The 19919-nt window shown below is 43.2% G+C and overlaps 1 protein-coding gene across 2 annotated transcripts in view; it reads left to right on the top strand.

The window, feature by feature from the left end:
- The first annotated feature begins 14964 nt into the window (after positions 1 to 14964).
- The window catches only part of LOC146798906 (inverted formin-2-like), a 359639-nt gene continuing 354684 nt past the window's right edge, over positions 14965 to 19919 (top strand). For both annotated transcript variants that reach the window (XM_085628014.1, XM_085628013.1), the window contains exon 1: positions 14965 to 15000. The gene's annotated coding sequence lies outside the window, so the exon portion shown is untranslated. The remainder of the gene's footprint in view (positions 15001 to 19919) is intronic.

Below are 19919 nucleotides of genomic sequence, written 5' to 3'. Positions count from 1 at the left end.
CAGCCCTCACCTCGATCCAGAAAGGCTCAATCAATACAGTAACCTTTTGAGACCCCTGGAAACATGCCACAGTACTCTTTCCCAACAAGAGACTTCAGCAGACCCAAAGTTGCTAGCCAACTACTGGCCTATCTCCTGGCTACCTTACCCATCAAAGGTGATAGAAAAGATGGTAAACAGATGATCATAGACAGAGGACATTGCCAACCCACTTTAGGCCTCCATCCCATGAGCAGGGAGAGGCAGGATTTATCCTAGTTATTGCGCAGCCCAGAATATAGTCTTGCAAAACACCTGGTAAGGCAAGGAGTGATTGTTATATTCTTCATCACCCATCTACAGGTGAAACACTTTTCAGCACCAACCAATCACATCCAGGTTTACAACATAAGAAATTAACTGTCACACAAAGCAACCTTTCTGCCTTCACAATGTCTGTAAATGTATTTGTTGCTTTGGCTCTCATTTTGAGGAACAATTATTTGAGGAGAGAGCAGTTTTACAAGAAAATCAACATCTGTGGAATGTCCAGGTAAGCAAGCTGTCATTGACGGATACCACTTTCTACCTGAACTGTTCATTGGCACAGTTGCAAACTGGGAGCTGGACCTTGATTCACCCACAGCCCGCTCCAAGGTAATCCCTGCCCATGGCAAAATAGTGACTACAATGCATTTTATGCCCACTGGATCTTTTCAGGGTTTCAGATCTGACAATAAAGGCATCCCTTAGACAAGCCAGTCTTGATGTTTGCATCAGGTACTGAGATGCATCAATATATGTGTGCACAAGTTTATCACCATGCTACAGTCACTGGCCAAAAATCAAAGAGCAAAGGGTGACAAAGGAATGTTATGCCTTTGCCCAGTTCCTTTATGTGGTAGATAAGTGCATTGGCTGCACAAATATGGCACTTCAGTCACCTCCCCACACAACACACCTTTTGCACAACAGACACCACTGGCACTTCATCAACACACAAGCTCTCTGCAATGCCAGGGGCTGCTTCACTGAAATCTATGCTGTCTTTCCTGAAAGCACACACAAGAGCTACACTTTCTGTCAGTCACCTCTTCAACATGGCTTGGTTGCTGGGGGTCCTGGTGACATGTGGATCATTTGTAAGTATCAACATCTCATACAGGGGCAACATGTGCATCTGGAGCATGGCATCTTGAACATACTCATTAATCAATATAACTAGGGGTGGGCGAATAATTCTGCTCCGCTGGCGGAGTTTGTGGATTTTTGCTCACTCCTCGTTCCACTTGGAATGCGGAGTTCTGGCAAAACTCCACCAACCGCTGAATGGTGGAGTTTTCTCTTATGCTTCGCTCACCAACGTTAAGGTGGCGAGAAGAAATTAGTATCCCCTATCGCAATTTTCCTATGCTAGAACACCTCCTGGTGAGACTTTTTAATGCGGGCGGTCGCGGCAGGTCATGACCATTTACCCTGAGAAAGCAGCTGCTCCAGTAGAAAATCTACTTGAGCGGTAGAAAGAAATAGCACCCTCTGGCATGCCACATGGTCCAACTTGTGCAGCACGAAACAAACTCCTGGTGCTAAAAATCAGTGCTAGTAGCATAACAAACCAAATTATGCCCGTTTACGTAGTAGTTTTTATGTAACTCCGCAGAATTCCGTGAAATGAAAATCCACCTACCCCTAAATACAACACAATACACACACATTACCCCACCACCCACTGCATGTATGCAGGCATGGTGTACTACATTTAGAACAGAGCCCCAGTTTAAGAAATTTCACGTGTCTTTTTTGCTGATGATGCTGGGTATACTCTCTCTTCCCATTACCTCACTCCCTACAGATTTCTAATCACACTGTTTCAAAAGAGGCACAATAGTGGACACATGCACACACAAGCCATTATTGAACTCACTTTTTGTATCCTTAAGTTATGATTTAGATGTCTTCACTGTGTGGGGGTGTTGGTGTACTCCACACAAGATGTGTGCAAGATTGTTGTAGCCTGTTGTGTGTTGCACAACATAATAATGTGACAGTGATTACAAATATACGCCCACATTCAGATACCCAGGATGTGGCACAGGATAGAGGTTAAGGTAGTCTGGCATGAATCGAATAGTTAACTCATTTCCTTGAGCTGCATTTGCCCATCCTACATGTGGATATCTCTCTCCCACATGTGGGATGAAGATCTTTGGAGTAGGTGTAGAGATCTCCACCTACAGACACAAGAAGAGGAAGAGAGATTTTGTGGTTATTCAGAGCAATCCTTTCCCTACAACAAAATCCTACTCCATCCTGATGCTCCTTTCTTTATCCAAACCCCCCAAATGACTGAGGAACAAGATAAGAGGGTCCTCCATTCACTAATGCTGAATGAGAAATCATTTGTGAGGGGGTCCTCTAAAGGTACCATCTGTTTTATTGGTTCATAGGGACACAGCTGAGCAATGCGGGTGGTCTCAAATTTGGAGAGACATCTACACAAGGCTGAAGTGCAATGGGTTTTGGTCCTGGACCCCGATGAAGGCCCAGGACATTCTGAGTGTGTCCTCCCAGCCAGATTATATGTACTCCTGCAATACACCACTATACGGGATGGTTCTGGGAGAAGCTGGAGGACCCTTCATTACCAGCTGGCAGAGTTTGAGCAGCAGGTGTTATGTGTATTATTTGTATATCCACCTAAGAACCTATGAGTTTTGAGAGTGGTGACTCTTATTGTGTGCAGTCTGAGCTTTGTTGTGACATTCCATGTTGCTTTAATCTGTGTTAATTTTGTTTTATGAAAGGAAGGACAGTTTAGAAATCCTAACACGTGTAGAGGTTGTATTGTGTGTCGGATTTGCTAATTACCTGATCATGACTTAATGGAAATCCTTTTCAATTTTTACCTTTTGTGAAAAAATAAAAGTTCAAACATAATTTAAACATTGGAGATATGATAAAATTCCATTTTGTCAATCTTTTTGTAATGCTTACATGTTGTGCTTTTGCCCTACTTTCAAATCCTTATATGTTTGTTACAAAGATATCAAAATTCATACAATTAGTAAAATATTTTCTGAAATTTGTATACAAATATCAAAAATAATTTGTAATCCTTTAGAGACCTTCTTTGCCTTGTGTAAATACACTTAAATTGAAGATAGGCAAAGTGTTGAAGATGTTGCAAAACATGTTTTAACAATGTAATCAAAAGATGATGGGAAAAAAACATCTTTTTTCAGAAACCTCCATTTTCCTTTGGATGTCCGATTCAAAATTAGTTTTGAATATTACCATTTCTTACAATTTGGTAACAACTGCATCATGTCATTTCTTTATAGAAATATACTATCCCTTTTAAATAAAGTTGATTTGATATGCAGTACTGAACATATCAATTCAACATGTCTTTATTTTTTTTGTTTTCCTGTTCAGCAGACCAGGCAGACTAACCCTCAACCAAGCACGACCCAAGACACAGAAGAAGTTCCTCAACTGCAAGTCGGGTACAAGAGCTATTCACAACCAGAGAGGAGGAGGAAGCACACACAAACAAGGATAGTGCGTCTACCCTGAGACAAATAGGATCAGCCATCAAAAGACTCCTCGTAGAGGCTGTAGAGCCAACTGTTGGAGCACGGGATATGGGCACCACCAGCAAGGAGTAGGCAGATATTGGGGCTCATCCTAGCCTTCATGAACACCAACGAATGGAGTCTGAATAGCAGCACCCACCACTATGTGGACATGCACCCACCCCCTTCATAAGGGGGTAGGCCCCCGAGCCCCCTTCACCTCCACCATCACTGACTTCATTGCACCCCACGCCATCACCACATTGAACTACATACTCATCGGAGACCTAAACTACCACCTGGACAACGCCAGTGACCCTAACTCCACCACCTTTCGTGACAACCTCGCCAGCATCGGACTCAAACACTCGTCTCTACACCAATCCACAGGGCAGAACACACCCTCGACTCCATCTTCGCAGCATGGAACAGCGTTCACTTCACCCACACTACGTAACCCCCATGGCCCGACCACTACTGCGTACACTTCACCTTTGACAAACCCAGGGCACCCAAACCAGCCCCAAGCCCACCACGAAGGAACTGGAGCAAGGTCACGACGACCAACTCAACTCCGCCCTGACCCGAAACAACCACACTTCGGCACCTGACACCAACATCACAGCCAGAGAACTTCACATCTGGATCTCTGACTGCACGGATGAACTTGCGCCGCTACGCAAGCCCGACAAATAGTGCCCCAGGAAAGCCGCCTGGTTTTCCACCAATCTCCAAGAAGCCAGACGCACCTGCAGATGTCTGGAGAAAAACTGAAGAAAAACCAAGTCACCCGAAAACTACACCACCTGCAAGGATGCCATGACGGACTACCACAACCTAATCAGAACCACCAATAGGACCTTCATCCACAACAAAATCCTCGCCAACTCCACCAATTCCAAGGAACTCTTCATGGTCATCCAGGAATTCACCCACCCTCGCAGCGAAGCCACAGACAACATCCCGTCCCAAGACCTCTGCGACAAGCTTGTAACTTACTTCCACCTCAAGATCAAAAACCTCTATGACAACTTTGTCGGCCTCCCACCTGATGCCACAGCCAGACCGCCCCGAAACACCAGCCAGCCCACCATCTTCACCTGGACACCAATCACAGCTGAAGACAACACCTCAACCATGAAAGGCATCCACTCAGGGACCCCCACACATCTACCACAGACCCGCCACCGCCATCGCACCCAAATTACAACGGACCATCATCACCACCTTCGAAACAGGCACCTTCCCTGATGACTGGAAACGTACAGAAGTCAGGCCCCTGCTCAAAAAACCAACAGCTGACCCCCACCGGCCTCAGGAACTGCCAGCCCATCTCGCTCCTCCCCTTCGCGGCCAAAGTTGCAGAGAAAACAGTCAACAGGGAACTGACACGATTCATCGAAGACAATTCCATCCTCGACCCATCCCAATCCGGATTCCGAAGCAACCACAGGACAGAGAGAGCCGTACTTGCCGCCACAGACGGCATCCGCACCCTCCTGGACCAAGGCCATACCTCAGCCCTCATCCTACTTGACCTCTCAGCAGCCTTTGACACCATCTCCCTCCCCACACTCGTCGCCAGACTACATGACGACGGCATACAAGGAACAGCCCTATACTGGATCTGATCATTCCTCACCGGACTAAGCCATAGAATCAGACTCCCACCCTTCCTCTATGACCCCACGGAAATCACCTGCGGAGTCCCACAGAATCATCACTGAGCCCAACCCTCTTCAACATCTACATGGCCCCCCTCGCCGCCATCATCCAACAATACAGCCTCAACATTGTCTCCTACGCTGAGGATACCCAGCTCATCCTCTCCCTCACCAACAACCCTGCCACCGCCAGACTCAGCTTCCAGAAAGGAATGCAGGAGGTCGCAGTCTGGATGACCAACAGCTGCCTAAAGCTCAATGCCGAGAAGACAGAAGTCCTCGTCCTCGGAACCACGCCTTCAGCATGGGACAACACCTGGTGGCCGACCGCCCTCAGAAGCCCACCGACCCCCTCAAACCACACAAAAAGCCTCTGCATCATACTCGACTCATCCCTCACCATGAAATGACAGATCAACGCCGTCACCTCCTGCTGCTTCAACACCCTATGCATCCTCTGCAAGACCTTCAAATGGATCTCCCCGGAGTCAAGGAAGACAATCACCCACGCGCTCATCACCAGCAGACTGGACTCTGGAAACGTGCTCTACGCCGGCATGAATAAATCCCTACTCCAAAAACTCCAGACCATACAGAACACCCCCGCCCGACTCATCCTTGGCATCCCCTGGCACGAACCTATCAGCCAACACCTACGTAGGCTCCACTGGCTCCCTGTGCAGAAAAGAGTAACCTTTAAAATCCTCACCCACGCCTACGAATGCCTACACAACACGGGACCCAAATAACACAATGACAGAATCAGCTTCCACGTACCCAAAAGAAACCTCCGATCTTCCAACCTCGCACTGGCCAAAACCCCTTGCATCCGCAGAACCAGAGCAGGTGGAAGATCCTTCTCTCACATTGCGGCAAAAGCCTGGAATGAGCTTCTGGCAGACATCAGATTCGCCCCCACCCTGAACACCTTCCGGAAGGCACTCAAGACCTGGCTCTTCGGCTAACGGATCTGCGACCCCCCCAGCACCTTGAGACCCTCAAGGGTGAATAGCACGCTTAAGAACCCCTGTCTGATTGATTGATTGATACCATCAGGGCCTCCAGTTGCACCCTTTGCACAGCCTGCATCTCCTCCTCCAAGTGTCTGCCCAGAATAATATCAGCAATCAAGGGACACTTTGATCCTGTCCCCCTAAAGCCCCTTGTGTAGTCCACTCACTTTCCACAGTTTATCTGTTACTGTCTGCTCTCACAGAGGTACTCAGTCCAGTCGGAGATGTTCACAATTAGATTTCTCTGAATACCCTGGACTAAATTGGGGATGTCCGGATACTCCAAGTGTGAGGCACTGAAAAGCTCTGAACTTTATGTGGCCTCATGTCCTCCTTGATAGCAGGTCTAATGTCTAGTCTGACAACCCAACCCACCCCACCTCCTGTTGTTTCATTCTCGCAATTCGTTCATCATACCTGTTCCTACTGGCACCTCAGTGTTTCTTTCTCCCTCTCAGGTGTATTTTCCTGCCATGGCCAGCCATTTAATGTCAGAGGAGGACTTTAATGTTTTCTTCAGTGAATAGTGATATACAGGATGGCCAGTAACTTTTACCCTTAAGCCAGGAACTTAACATTGACAACCCCCTCTTGCTTGGGGGCATGTCTTATGATAGTTTTGTACAGTGGACTTTGTGAACTTTTTACTTTTTTTTTTTTAAAAGCTTCAAAGTATTTTATTGGACTAATATTTTTTTTTACTCTTAGTGGACATTTTTTTTTTAACTCAGCCCCTTTGTATGTAGATTTGTTCTCCAGACATTTCCTGGTGTCTTTTTATTATTTCCCGACTGCCCCTCCCCCAAAGAGTGCATTTACCCTCTGAAATTAGACTCAATTTTATTTATATTTTTCCAGTTCCCTAGGAAAGTTTATATTTTCCCAACCTATTTTTTGTGAAAAAGAACATTTATTCGTTCTATAATTTGCTGTTCTTGTTTTTTCTTTAAAATGTAGATTATTGCTTTTTATATCATGCAAATGAAATGTATGAGTAATTTGAAGATGCTTTCACTATTCTGACATTTTTTAATGAGACTTTGAAGGTAAACAAAGAATAGAATATAAAAAACACTTTCCTATGTAGTACATCAACTTCCAACAGGCAACATAGGCAAAGATTACTTCTTCATAAAAAAAGTCTATAGTATTTTCTTTTTCAAAAAGGTTTTCAGTGAGTGTTTTAGGGATAGGAAAGTGGATTCCAAGAAAAAACAAGTTATTTTGGGGGTAGATCCTCACTATTCCTTCCATGCAATACTGGTGGTGTGGTGAGATTGTACGAGAGTGTGCATGGCTTGTGGTTAGTTGAGTTGGTGATGGTTAAGTTGATGGTGGTTGAGGTTTATCCCTATATACCACATGCGTTCTATAAGAATAGAAAATTGAAGGAGATATTAAAAAGTCAACCAAAATATTGGGTGCTAATTCGAATTGGATAATGCCCAGACCGGATTGAGAAAATAATTCTAAAGTGAAAAGAATCTGTTGGTTGGTGCAGTGGTTTTACAAGAATATAAATGAATATCCTGCAATTATTCGGGTAATTTTTTCATTGTTAACGTATGCTGTTTCACTTTATAACGAAAAAGTTATCTCATGTCGCCACCTACTGTTCATCCAATATAAGATGTTTCTTTTTCTATTTTTTTTACCTGTATAAATATTGGTATTCCTTGTTTTGAGAAAAATAAAGTCTTCCTATGTATATCTTCACTGTAGAGGCAGGTGAGGTTGCAGAGGTTAAAATGTCAGGTCTTTACGGGGCATATCATCAACAACCGGCGATAATTATCGCTAAGCAAACTTAGAGCTAGGATAATTATCGCCGGCTAATGCCGAATTTTATCGCTGAGATAGCGTGCAATCAGCAACGCTTATCTCAACAGCGATAAAATTCCAGTCGCAAGCTGCCAAATGTGCGATTATCGCTAGAAATCCAGCGATAATCGCACAACATTTGGCAATAGCTTGGTGATAGGGCAGGGTGGACTTAGCCATTATATCCACCTTCCATTGGATATAATGGCTAAGTCAACCTGAAAGCAGGCGTAAGGAAAGTAGCGATAACCGCGGTTAGCGCTACTTTTCTTATCGCTATGCTTGTTAGCGTGCCCATTGATAATTGGAGAAATGTTGGTTAGCGACATTTCTCCATTTCTCCAGTTATTTTGGGACAGAACGCCCAGTTTGCATCTCATTAGAGATGCAAAGCTGGGCATTATGGGAAAGGGCGCTAAGGCAAGGATTCATGCCATAGCGTGACCTTGCTGATAAAGCGATAAAATTATCGCCGCTTTTCGGCCGAAAACGGCCACAAAAGCGGTGATAATTTTATAGCACCGCCTTGTTGATATGCCCCTACATGAGTAAGCTACTGTCAAATCTTGTTATGCACTGAGGTTACATAAAAAAGAGAAATCTCATATTTCTACAAACTTGGGCAAAGAAGCTTTATCAGCACCACTAGTGTTCAACTAAAGATTGCATTAAAAAACACTCTGTTTATACATTATTGAGGAACCATAACACGTGGCTGTCCCATTTCTGATTTCACATTTCTAAGGCTATTTGTTACATTCAGTTCTGCGGTTATAATGTAAAAAGGAAAACTACAAGTGCCAGAATGCACTGTGATGTGGTTGTGAATGTCATGACTGGCTAAAATGCCAGTTTCAGAAATCGGGTTGCTATTTGAGGGGAATGTGAGGCCTTCTCAAGCAGAAGCACCAATCCTTGTCAGGGTGAACCACAAGAGTCATTAAATGAATCTGTGCTTATCCCTCTGGTAGCTCAGCAAAAAAACTATCCGTGGTAAGTTATTGGCAATTTTCAAAGTATTTATGCAGCACACAAACAATAATAAAGTGAAAACACAACAGAAGAAAGCCAACAAACTAATTTAGAAAAATATTGTAAAATGTAATAACTTATTTGACCTCAAAACAACAAAAATCCAATCAGCAGAACTGGAGAATTGAAAATTCGAAGAGTTTGGTACTTATAGCGCCTCAAAGCACAGAGCACAACTCGCAGTCATCTGGTTATGCTAGACCGGGGAAAGTCATTGCAGATCGACTGCAATGAAGCACGGGTTGGATACAGCGAGCAGGTTAATTCCGCTGAAGAAGTTACCTTCTCCAAGTCCAGCGCAAAGTGTCCAGTTTGCCGTGGAGGTGGCAGTGAGGAGAAGAGAGAGGATCGTGGAAGATCGTCGCTGTAACGCAAAAAACAGGCTAGGCGTCACAGATTGTGTGAAGATCCTGTTGGGCATCGCGGACTCGCACGGCTAGAGCTTTGCATTGGTGATCACAGTGGGCAGTCAATGCTGTAGCACACAGTGCAGATCTCACATTGCCTGTTGTCTCTTGCAGTCACTATAGAGTGAAGAGTTGGATTCACCTGAACTTCGCTTTGGCGGTCATCATGTGCAGCAAGATCTTGGCACAAATTAGTCCGTTATCGGTCACAAAGAGCACAAAACTTCAGGATTTCTCTTTCCTTCTTTCAGGAGGAGCCCAACTGATGCCAAATCAAGGGTCCAGAACCCGAGCGGCACCACTTGGGGATCAGGAAGTCACTCCATCAGAGGCCGGCAGGGCTCCGGTAGGTCCTGTTGCAGGTTCAAATAGGTCCAGTTGCAGCAGGTCAGCTTGACAGGTACAGGGAGGCCTCTGGAGCTTGTTATGTCCTTGTAGCTCTGAATGGGAGGTCAGTTAGCTGACCCTTGGAGTCACTTCAGTTAGACAAAGATGAAGAGAGCAGATCCAATCTTTCTTCACAGACAGCAGGGCAGTCCTCTTACAGCAGGGCACTCCTTCATATGTAGTATCTGCAAGTTCAGGAGTGTACTGATGAGTTGGCCTGAGGGTCAAATATTTATACCTGGTGCCAGCTTTGATGTAGGAGAAACGTCTAGACTTCCCCCACATCTGCACTAGTGTGAAGTTCTTTGTGCGTGTGCTGAGGCAGCTCCTTTGAAGTTAAAGTGTGGAAGGTGACAACTCTGCCCCTTTCATCAGGTCAGGTTGGCCCATCCTGTCAACTCCCAGTCCCCCTTTGTGATACTGTCTGGGAAACACACAAAGACCAACTGCCAACTACACCTAGTCATGTGACCCATGATACAGGCTGCAGGCACCAAATGGTTAGGACAAGAAAATGCCAACATTCTAAAAAATTTATTTTCAGAACTGTATCTTAAAATCTGACTTTGAGTAAAGAGAGTTTGATTACAATTCATAAGAGATCAAACATATCATTTGTATCTATTCCCAAACAAATGTTACCACTTATTAAATGTAATAAGATAACCCAATATTATCCTATGCGAGAGATAGATCTTGCAGTAGTGTAAAATGAATTTAGGAGTTTTTTTACTACCAAAACTTGTAAAACATAAACGTACATGTCCAACTTGTCCAAGTTTTAAATATAATGCACCCTGCCCAATGGACTGATTAGGGCCTTCTCCAGGGGTGACTTATATATATTAAAAAGGAAGATTAAGGCCTGGCAAACGGTTTATTTTGTCAGCCAGGTTGAATGGCAGTTAAAAACTGCACACAGGATGCAATGGCAGGCATGAGACATGTTTTAAAAGGCTACTTAGGTGAGTGTCACAATAAGTGCTGCAGGCCCACTTGTAGCATTTAATTTATAGCCCTGGGTACATGTAGTATCTCCTTACTAGGCAACACAATTTCACTATGTTCAAAGGAGAGAGCGCAAGCACTTTAGCAATGGTTAGCAGTGGTAAAGTGCACAGAGTCCTAGTGCAAGTGAAACCAGATTCAGCAAAACAGGAGGAATGAAGGCAAAAGGTTTGGAGGAAAAAACACACCAAGGATTTCAGCTCGAACAGCCAGCACCAGTATTCAGTGTGCAGAACGTTTGGTGCTACTGCAAAGTAGACTGAGCTTTCTGTCCAGAAGTGGACAAAGTGAGTATCATAAATTAAATAATGGTAACATCTGTTAATGACACTTTTTCACAAAGTTGAGAAATTGCAAAGCTGTAGTATGTGATGCTATATAACAAAAAATGTCACTATCCCATATATGAATAGCCTGGTCAATTGGTTCCATGTCACTGAGAAACCGCTTTTCTATTCCTGGACTTTGCTTTTACATATCATTGTTGTCAGATGTGCTGGTCCAATTGGCTCAATTTAAAATGAAACAAGACTACAACTCCCAGAATGCACTGATATGTTAAATCAAAAACCAGAACTGGAAAATTTGAGTCCCAGTGACATGGAGTCATCTGGTCACCTTAGACAGACCCTCCAGGATTTCGCGATTCCGCGATTTTGCGGTTTGCCGCGAAATCGGCACTTTTGTAAAAATGCCGCGATTTTTACAAAAGTGTCCACGAAATTGAAGGAATTCATCAATATAGGAGCATTCATACCCTTTAAACAATTGATTGTTTTTTCACCATACAATCATATGTTAACACAAGACTAGTCTGTCTTTTGGCACATTGGCTCAAGTGTGTTGCTTGTTGTGGTGTCACAGAAGGTGATGGACATCCCTAAAGGATATGGTGAGGGACTTACAAAATGTGTGCACTTCAAAAGCCGAATGTTAGTCTGTCTCCTCGGCCTTCCCCGTTTGTAAAAACCACAATAACCCTCGGCTGACAATGACGTCTGCAATATATAAATTCTGTTTTTCATTAGAGATGGGTAAAAATGATTTTAAAAAGTACCTTGAAATTGACCAGATTTAACGATTATATTTAGAGATAGGCTAAGGTGTTCTCTCTAAAGGAAATTTTGGGAAATAGGTGACATATTGTATATTTCAAAGTACATTAGGGTTGAAAAACTGGCCAAAGCCTGATCAGTCTTAAATATGACCATCATAGGTGGTTTTGAGAAGGTCTCATTCAAGGGTCCTGTGCTAAATAGAGCATTTAAGTCCATAGAGGTCAAGTTTTAAAAAGCTACATAGTGGTGATGTGAGAGGGCAGTTCTGCATATCCCTTCGTAAAGTATATGTTGTCGGCTACCATATCCGAAGTAGTCTCTTGCACATGGTTAGTAGCAGGTCTTGCACTGCCTCTTGTAAGCTCTGCCTCCCAATTTCTCTTAGATGCACTTCACACATACTTAATCTCCCATGAACACACACATTGTCACACACGCACCTACTGATTAACACACTTTTTAATATTCTCCATGAAGTACTCAAAAGAAAGAGAGAAGTGTGTGAATGCAATTGTATGACAGGTGCCAGACATACATATAAATAAACATTGTGCACAGTCACTTCCATCATTCACAGACACTTCCTTCAGGATAAGTCACCTCCCACTAAGCAACAACCAGAGCGACAGTCAACTGGCACACTTATTTAATCAGCAACCGCCAATCAGAATAGCCTAGGAGACTAATGGAAGGGAAAAGAATGGGGAATACAAATATTAATAGTCAAGGGAACGTAAAGAAAGGTGTATTGGGATGCATGAGAATGAGTTAGAAAAATAGTTAGACCAAAGAGAGTCAAGAAGATTTGGCAGCTTTACCAAAAAGAGGACTGAGAAAGACAGGACAGTTGGCAACGTGATAAAGAGATAAAGGAATAGAGAGAGAGAGAAAACAAGTCACAGAGAGGTAAGGGCAGAAAAGAGGGACATTTATTCGAAAAAAAGAGAAGAAAACAAGCAAGGGAGAAGCAGAGAAAGAAACCAAAGAGAGATAGAAATAGAATGGAGACATTATAGGTCAAGAGTGGCCACCACTGAGAAGATGCTACTGTTACTGTGTTTAACATTTGCACTTATAATTCTTTCCTCCATCAGGCCCACAGCACCGTTTCTATAACACTTCTGTAGATTTTACCATCCTCACAGGTTTAGAGTGCTGTACATTGGAAAATGTACATACTGCATCATGAAATTAAAAAAGGCATCAATGGTTAACAACAGAAAAAAGAGAGTTGTACTTTGCACTCTTACATGTGTAAAAAATCTTTGGTGACATTAACACAGTACACTGTTCCACAGTAGAAAGACTTAACTGGTTTTCTTATCTAAAAGATTTTATACATATTATTTTCTCTGCAAAGTATATATTTTGTTCACATAACCTCATTAAAGGTCTTTCTTGCTCGTTCTTATGATTGTTTGAATTTCCGACTTGAGCGTGCTCCCTTCTAACTAACAAACACATCTTATGGTTCAAATATGAGGGGGGTGGGCGTACACAGCCTCACACTCTAGCACTCAACCCCGATGCATCATAATAAATGCAGTGCATGATAACACTTTCTTCGGTGTCAAGCTTTCGTTTTTCACCCTTGTTGGTGCAGCCAGTGCTGTGTATCTTTAGACACGTGTTTGAGGAGAATTGTCCTTCCTCAGTAGAGCTACACTTTTTTGGGGGTGCTGGAGATGCTGCCCAAAGTCTTCTCAGGTCTCAGTACCACTCGCTGGGCGCAGGTGCATCAACCAGAGCTCGTCAGCTCGTTAGCTCAAGGGAGCCTTTTTAAATAGGAGGGGTTGGGCACATCTTCTGGTTCCATCACAAAGGTCACACTGCAAGGGCCGTCAGGGGCCCTCTCACCACCCAAAAGGAGGCACTGACTGTCACTGCCCAGGGTCCTCTCACCACACAACAGGGCCCCTGGCCCCACCACAAAGGGGGCACTGACGCTCACTGCCCGGGGGCCTCTCACCGCACTTCAGAGTGAAACCAGAAAATCTGGATAAAATCATGGCTTCCATGCTGAAATTGTGTGATCTTAGGCAAATATTTAATTTCACTAAGGTAGATTCTGGAATGCCATTTCCTATGGGATGCTACCAGGCCATCTTTGATGGGCTTCTCAGAAACTATACTAAAGCAAATGGAGGATTGCATTTCCAAGGGATAACAGCCTTCACCTGTGGGCTCCTTCCTATGTTCGATATCCCAGGTTGCCTATTTCAAAGCGGAATACTCTGCTAAAACAGTTTCCATTGATTTAAGGCTGACAATGAATGATTATGAGTAAAATAAAGTGCCGCAAAAATGCCGCTAAATTTCCATATTTGTGCCGCTAAATTTCCATAATTGTGCCGCTATATTTGCTAATCCATGCCTCTATATCCTGGGGGGTCTGCTTAGATATGAAGCATGGATTCCACTTTACAACAATTATTGCTAGTACTGTAGCACAACTTGAGAATCCCACAGGCCTGATGCTGCTGTAGTCTACTTTCTTATTTTATTTTTTGACTAATCTAATAAATAATTCTAAAGAAGAGTTCTTACTTTACCGTGTATGTAACAGGATGTATATGTATAGTGCATCGTCGTCAGCTATCCCCGGCGTGATCAAGTCCACCGTTAACCAGCTCTGGTGTTTTAGCGGCGCTGGTGTTTTAGCGAGCAGCCTTTTGCATCCTGGGATTTGAAAACTAGTTTGCATCATAAGCAAAATTAAAATGCAAATCCCAGCATGCAATGTCATGTTCCACAGCCACGACTAACTAAGGCAAACTCTTACGACATGCTTCCGACTGCATTGACCGGTGGTTAAGAAAAACATTCTGTATTATTCGCCACCCGTGTAGAGATTTACAGAGATTTGGACGTCATCAATGCATGTAAGCGTTTCCCGTGCCTAAATTCCATCAACGATCCCCTATTGGATGTTGGGATGTGTGTTACTGTTCTCGTACCAAGCGGACTACAAATCCCACCACACCCCAGGTCATTGTATTTAAGGCGGGGCCTCTTTTAAAATTCGTCATTGGTACAGTTCACCTGGACAACGACCTGTGAGTATATTGCTGCTCGTGTGAATGAACCTTTAGACCGTGCCTGAGTAAACACACCCTGTTTCACCTGTACAGACCAAAAATACCCCTTTTTCCATGAAAAGTTTCACGCAATAAAAACCTTTAACAAACTGAATTTTACAGATAATAATCAAGCAAACCAACTTCGCGCCAATTATAGTTGCATTGTTCACGACTGACATGGAACAGGATCTCTGTACTACTTGTCCAGTTTCATTTTAGAAGAGGCCTAATGGATGCCACCCAGAAATTTTCTCCAGTTTAGTTACCTAAGAAATTTGTATGCGACTCACCTAAGTAATTTTTTGTGATATTTTGTGCTAATTCTTTGCTCCGTGTCCCTCAGTAGGCAGGCTTTATCAACACGATTAATGGCGAACGACTTTGTGGTGACTGACGTTGAATAGGAGCTGTTTTATACCCGATTAGTATGGTATTGCTTTAGTCACTTCGAATGCAATGTTTTCATAGAGTCGCCTTCGCTTAAAAACCATTAACAGCATTCTTCAGTTGACAATTTCTCATATTTCTTTGATACACATTTGCAAAAATGTTCCTATCTTCCAACAATTTATTAAGGTTATAGTTATGTGAACGAGTTGCTAATTGTTGTAAAAAAAAAAAAATGCTTGAGTGTAAACATTTTGAAAAATAGAATGAAATTCATTTATCTATATTGTAGAAAAGTAAAACAAAGCCAGTACTGAATATAGAGCTCACGGGTTAATAATGGTCCTGATTAGCTTGTCCTATCCCAGTTTTATTGAGCGTTCTGGAACTTGTAGACTTAATGGATAAAAAAGAAAACTACAAACCACATTAGTTGGAGCTAAGTGGAGGACGTTCCTCCTTCTACCTCACTCAGGGCCGGCTTTAGAGGCGGTGCGACCGGTGCCACCGCACCGGGTGCTGGCTTCATGGGGGCGCCGTGTTTGAAAGTTAATTAAGCTTTTGAAGCACCTGCTGCAGCCTTTCTTTCCGCCGGCAATTACCAGGCCTCACATAAATGTCAAGAAAACTCGTGTGATTAATTATCTTCCTGGAGAGAGATCAGCATTTTGTATAGTTGAGGTTTTGACTTAGGTGAAGTTAGTGCAGAGGGTTAATATGCCTGCTGCAAGGAACGTGTACCAAGTAGATTACAGAGTGCATATGATGTAAACAGATCAGCAGGTTACTGCTTTCAAAAGAGACATCCTTTTGTTACTTGCAATGTATAACTTAAAGTCCTAATATAGAATAGTGAGCTATTAACTTCCATCCTAGAACTGCATACACACTGCAAAGTATACATTATTAGAACATTGATTAATGTTGCAAAAAGGGCTAATTTGGCTAGAAATCGATTCCTATTATTAAAGAAAACTCCCAACTATGCTGTTTTTTTTTCAACTGTGCATTTGTGCTTCTCCACACCAAGCACTCTTAACTATACAGCCTACCTGTATGGATGACAAGTCACTCCTACACTTTCAGTCCTTTGGCTTGTGTAACATTTCTTATACACTGATTTACACACGTATGATTGATTGTCTCTGTGTAATGTGTGTGTGATGCAAAGTGCTCGGACACCCTACACTGGTATGAGTGGCGCTATATAACTAATTCAATGCATATGAGAGAGTGTGGTTATGGTGACTTGGTCACTGCTAAAGGGTGCCAGTGAGAGAATCCGTGGTGGAGGTGGTCCTTTGGGGGGGGCGCCAACAAACATTGTCGCACAGGGCGCCACCAGCGCTAAAGCCGGCCCTGACCTCACTGCCAAGTCGTGGAACAAACTTCCCCTTCACCTCCAAACATCATCCTCTCTCCCGGAATTCAGAGAGGGGCTCTAGACCTGACTTTTCTTACTGATCCCAGCAAGAACCTAGCGCCTGGATACCCTTGAGGGTGAGTAGCCACGCTTTACAAATCCGACTTGTTTGACAAGTCCCAGAATGCAAAAAAGAAACCTTAAGTGGGTGAACTTATGCATGAAGGAGGAATTCCTGAGAGATTTGAGAATGAAGAAGTGGTAAGCACTGGAGTGCATTTTCAGTTGAACAAAATTTGAAGTATATTTTTTTTCTCTTAAAGGAAAGGTTTGCAATGACGTCCTTTCGTGGGGTCACCGTTTTTCCAGTGCTCAGTTTGTCTTTTGTAATTCATTATTTTCAGATATATTTGTAGTCCATTTAACTCCACACTTGATTAGAACTCCCACACAGCATGGTGCTGGTAATGGAATTCTAGTTTTGGAGGTGTCTGGGTTCTGTGTTAGTCGGTCTGAGGATAAAGACAGATTAGCCTCTTCTCTCTACATCTGAGAGAATGATGCAATATGGAGTTGTTCTTTGCTGGACAGGACAGTTGGCAGAGCTGGTGGAGACCTGGGCTGAGAAGGGTGCATGTTCTTGTTACAGGTTGGGCATTTATATTGCCGTCTTCTTAACAATCTACCACTTATTCAATAATAACTCTTAAATAGTGCTACAGAGAACCTGCAGTCTGTTACTCCAGACCGCTGCTGCTTTTGGTGATGGAACAATGGCGTGTGCTTTGGTCAACCTGTTTACCAGCCTCAAAGACATCCTAAAATACCCTTTGCACTGGTAGTGATCAATGCATCTAGAAGTGCCCCTTACCCAACCGTTTAGTTCACTCTTGCCTCTGTTGGACCTTTGTGAAAACTTAAAGGGGGTTTCAGTCACCCCTCTTCATCCTTTGGTCTGTTATTGTGTGTTTGACGTTTTTGTTCAATCTACTACAGTTTGAGGTAATGGTTTAGCCCACTACAGACAGTTCCTAAATTTACTGTGAATGACACATTCTTTCCATTCACAAGGAGTATATTCACACACAAAATAGCTCTCTTTGATGTTAGGGACTTCATTAGTGTGTGTATACGTTTGTTTTTGTATGTATGCATATATGTTCCCTGGGGGAAAAAAAACAAGTTTACAGGGACGTTATAGATGGAGAAATAGAATTAAAAAAGCCTTAGAAATTTACTGAAAAAACCCAAAGGTTACAGGAACGTTATAGTTGGGCTGACATTTCACTTGTACAAAACCAGAGAAATTCAGCAGTTATAGTTAGCTGAACTAACTAGAACTCCTTCCCCGCAATGCACTGCTTATGGCCTCACATTTTACATCACTCATGACCATGACTAAGGGGCTTATCAGAACATAAGGGGGAAGTAGAGGTTTAAGGTTAGGTTCACCCTCCACTAATACAATTACCAAAAAACTACCTGAACAAGTCAAGTAGACAGGAACCTAACCAGGAAGAACAAAAGGTGTCGGAACCAATTTGATCCTAAAGGACACCGATGAAGAAAGAAAGGGAAGGATAATCTCTTTCTATAGTCCCCTCACTCACCAGGGTTTCCCCACGGTGACATGCTTCATCATAGGGGTCCTCCCAGTCCTCTACGGACTGAGGCGTGCTACGACTTGCGGTGTTACATAGGAGCACTAGGAAATTGTGGACTATGTGTAGTGAAAGTGAAGTAGTGGTGGAGTGGGATAATTAAAATAATCAGCTAGTGGGCTAAAAATAAACTTTATTAGTGCTCTAAGCTGAAAAAATTAAAACGGGGTAATATGACAAGGGAACCTAACTGTAATGGAAAGGTGTGCCTAGCATATGTTCTGGTCATTCTTAACATGTTCCAAAACAACCCAGTTGAAGTCATTGGGTGTGTGTCGTTTTTCCAGGAAATGGGTGGTCATCTTGGTATTGTCACGTTTACACCTGAAATTACTACGGTGCTCAATCATTCGGGTGTTTACTTTCCTCGTAGTCATACCTACGTAGTGGAAATTACAAACGCAGGTTATCAAGTAAACCACACCTGTTGTGTTGCAGTTAGTAAAAGACCGAAGATTCCAGGTTATTCCATTATTGCACATCACTGTCTTGGTCACTTTTGTGAGGTGACATACACTGCAGTTACCACACGGGAAGTGGCCCTCTGGTAGGGGTTGGAGCAGGCGTTGGGGGCCTACAGTTTTCGTCGTGGTAGGACGTGTATGCACAAGATGATCCCTCAGATTGCGGGCTTTTCGATGGCTGAACATAGGTTTCTGTAGGTCTAATCCTCCACTGTTCAAGATGCGCCAGTGTTTCTTGATTATTTTACTAACCAAGTTGGATGCAATATTGTATGTAGTGATACAAATTTGTCTTCGTGGCTCATCCTGTGTGGCTACGGTTTTTGTCTCTAAAAGGGCCTCCCTGTTGTTATTTAAGGCTCTTTTTCTGGATCTGGACACAAGATGTTGTGGGTATTTGCGTTGTATCAGTTTTTCTGATAGTTCTTTGGCTTGAATGTTGTAGTCTTGTCTCGTCGTACAATTCCTTCTAAGGCGCAAAAATTGGCCAAACGGAAGGTTGTCTTTAAGGCTGCGAGGATGGAAACTATCGTATACAAGTAGGCAATTCCTTGCTGTAGCTCTTCAGTTGAAGCAGAGAGGAAGGGGAGAGTCACTTTTTTTTCTTTTTCTTAGGGCTTTTCTGTACAAAGCTTTAGAGAACCAGGGGAGATGCTTTCAGTCTTACTTTGCTATTCAGAGTAGCAAAGTCTTCAATTTGGTCCATCGTGCATTTGTTTTAGTCCTCAGTAGAGGGAAAAAAGTATTCAGTGGACTGGTTAGGGGAAGATTCAACCTTGCCCTGTTGAAGAAATTTGTGATGTCGGTTTTGGTTTTGTGGAACCACATTCTCATTTTCTTTTGTTGGCACAAGGTTTTGTTGTGGGGAAAAACATGAGTGAATGTAATCTGAAGATGGTCTAACAAATTCACCGGAATGGGGTCTGTGGTGGTGAATTTTGTAAGCTTTGTGATTAGTGTGTGGGCATACTTGCTTTGTGGAAGGTCATTGTCGATGAGGAAAGAACAGCACACATTGAT

This window comes from Triturus cristatus, chromosome 9 (assembly GCF_964204655.1).
Source record: "Triturus cristatus chromosome 9, aTriCri1.1, whole genome shotgun sequence".
In the NCBI taxonomy this organism is placed as follows: domain Eukaryota; kingdom Metazoa; phylum Chordata; class Amphibia; order Caudata; family Salamandridae; genus Triturus; species Triturus cristatus.
This window is presented reverse-complemented; position numbering and strand designations above follow the sequence as displayed.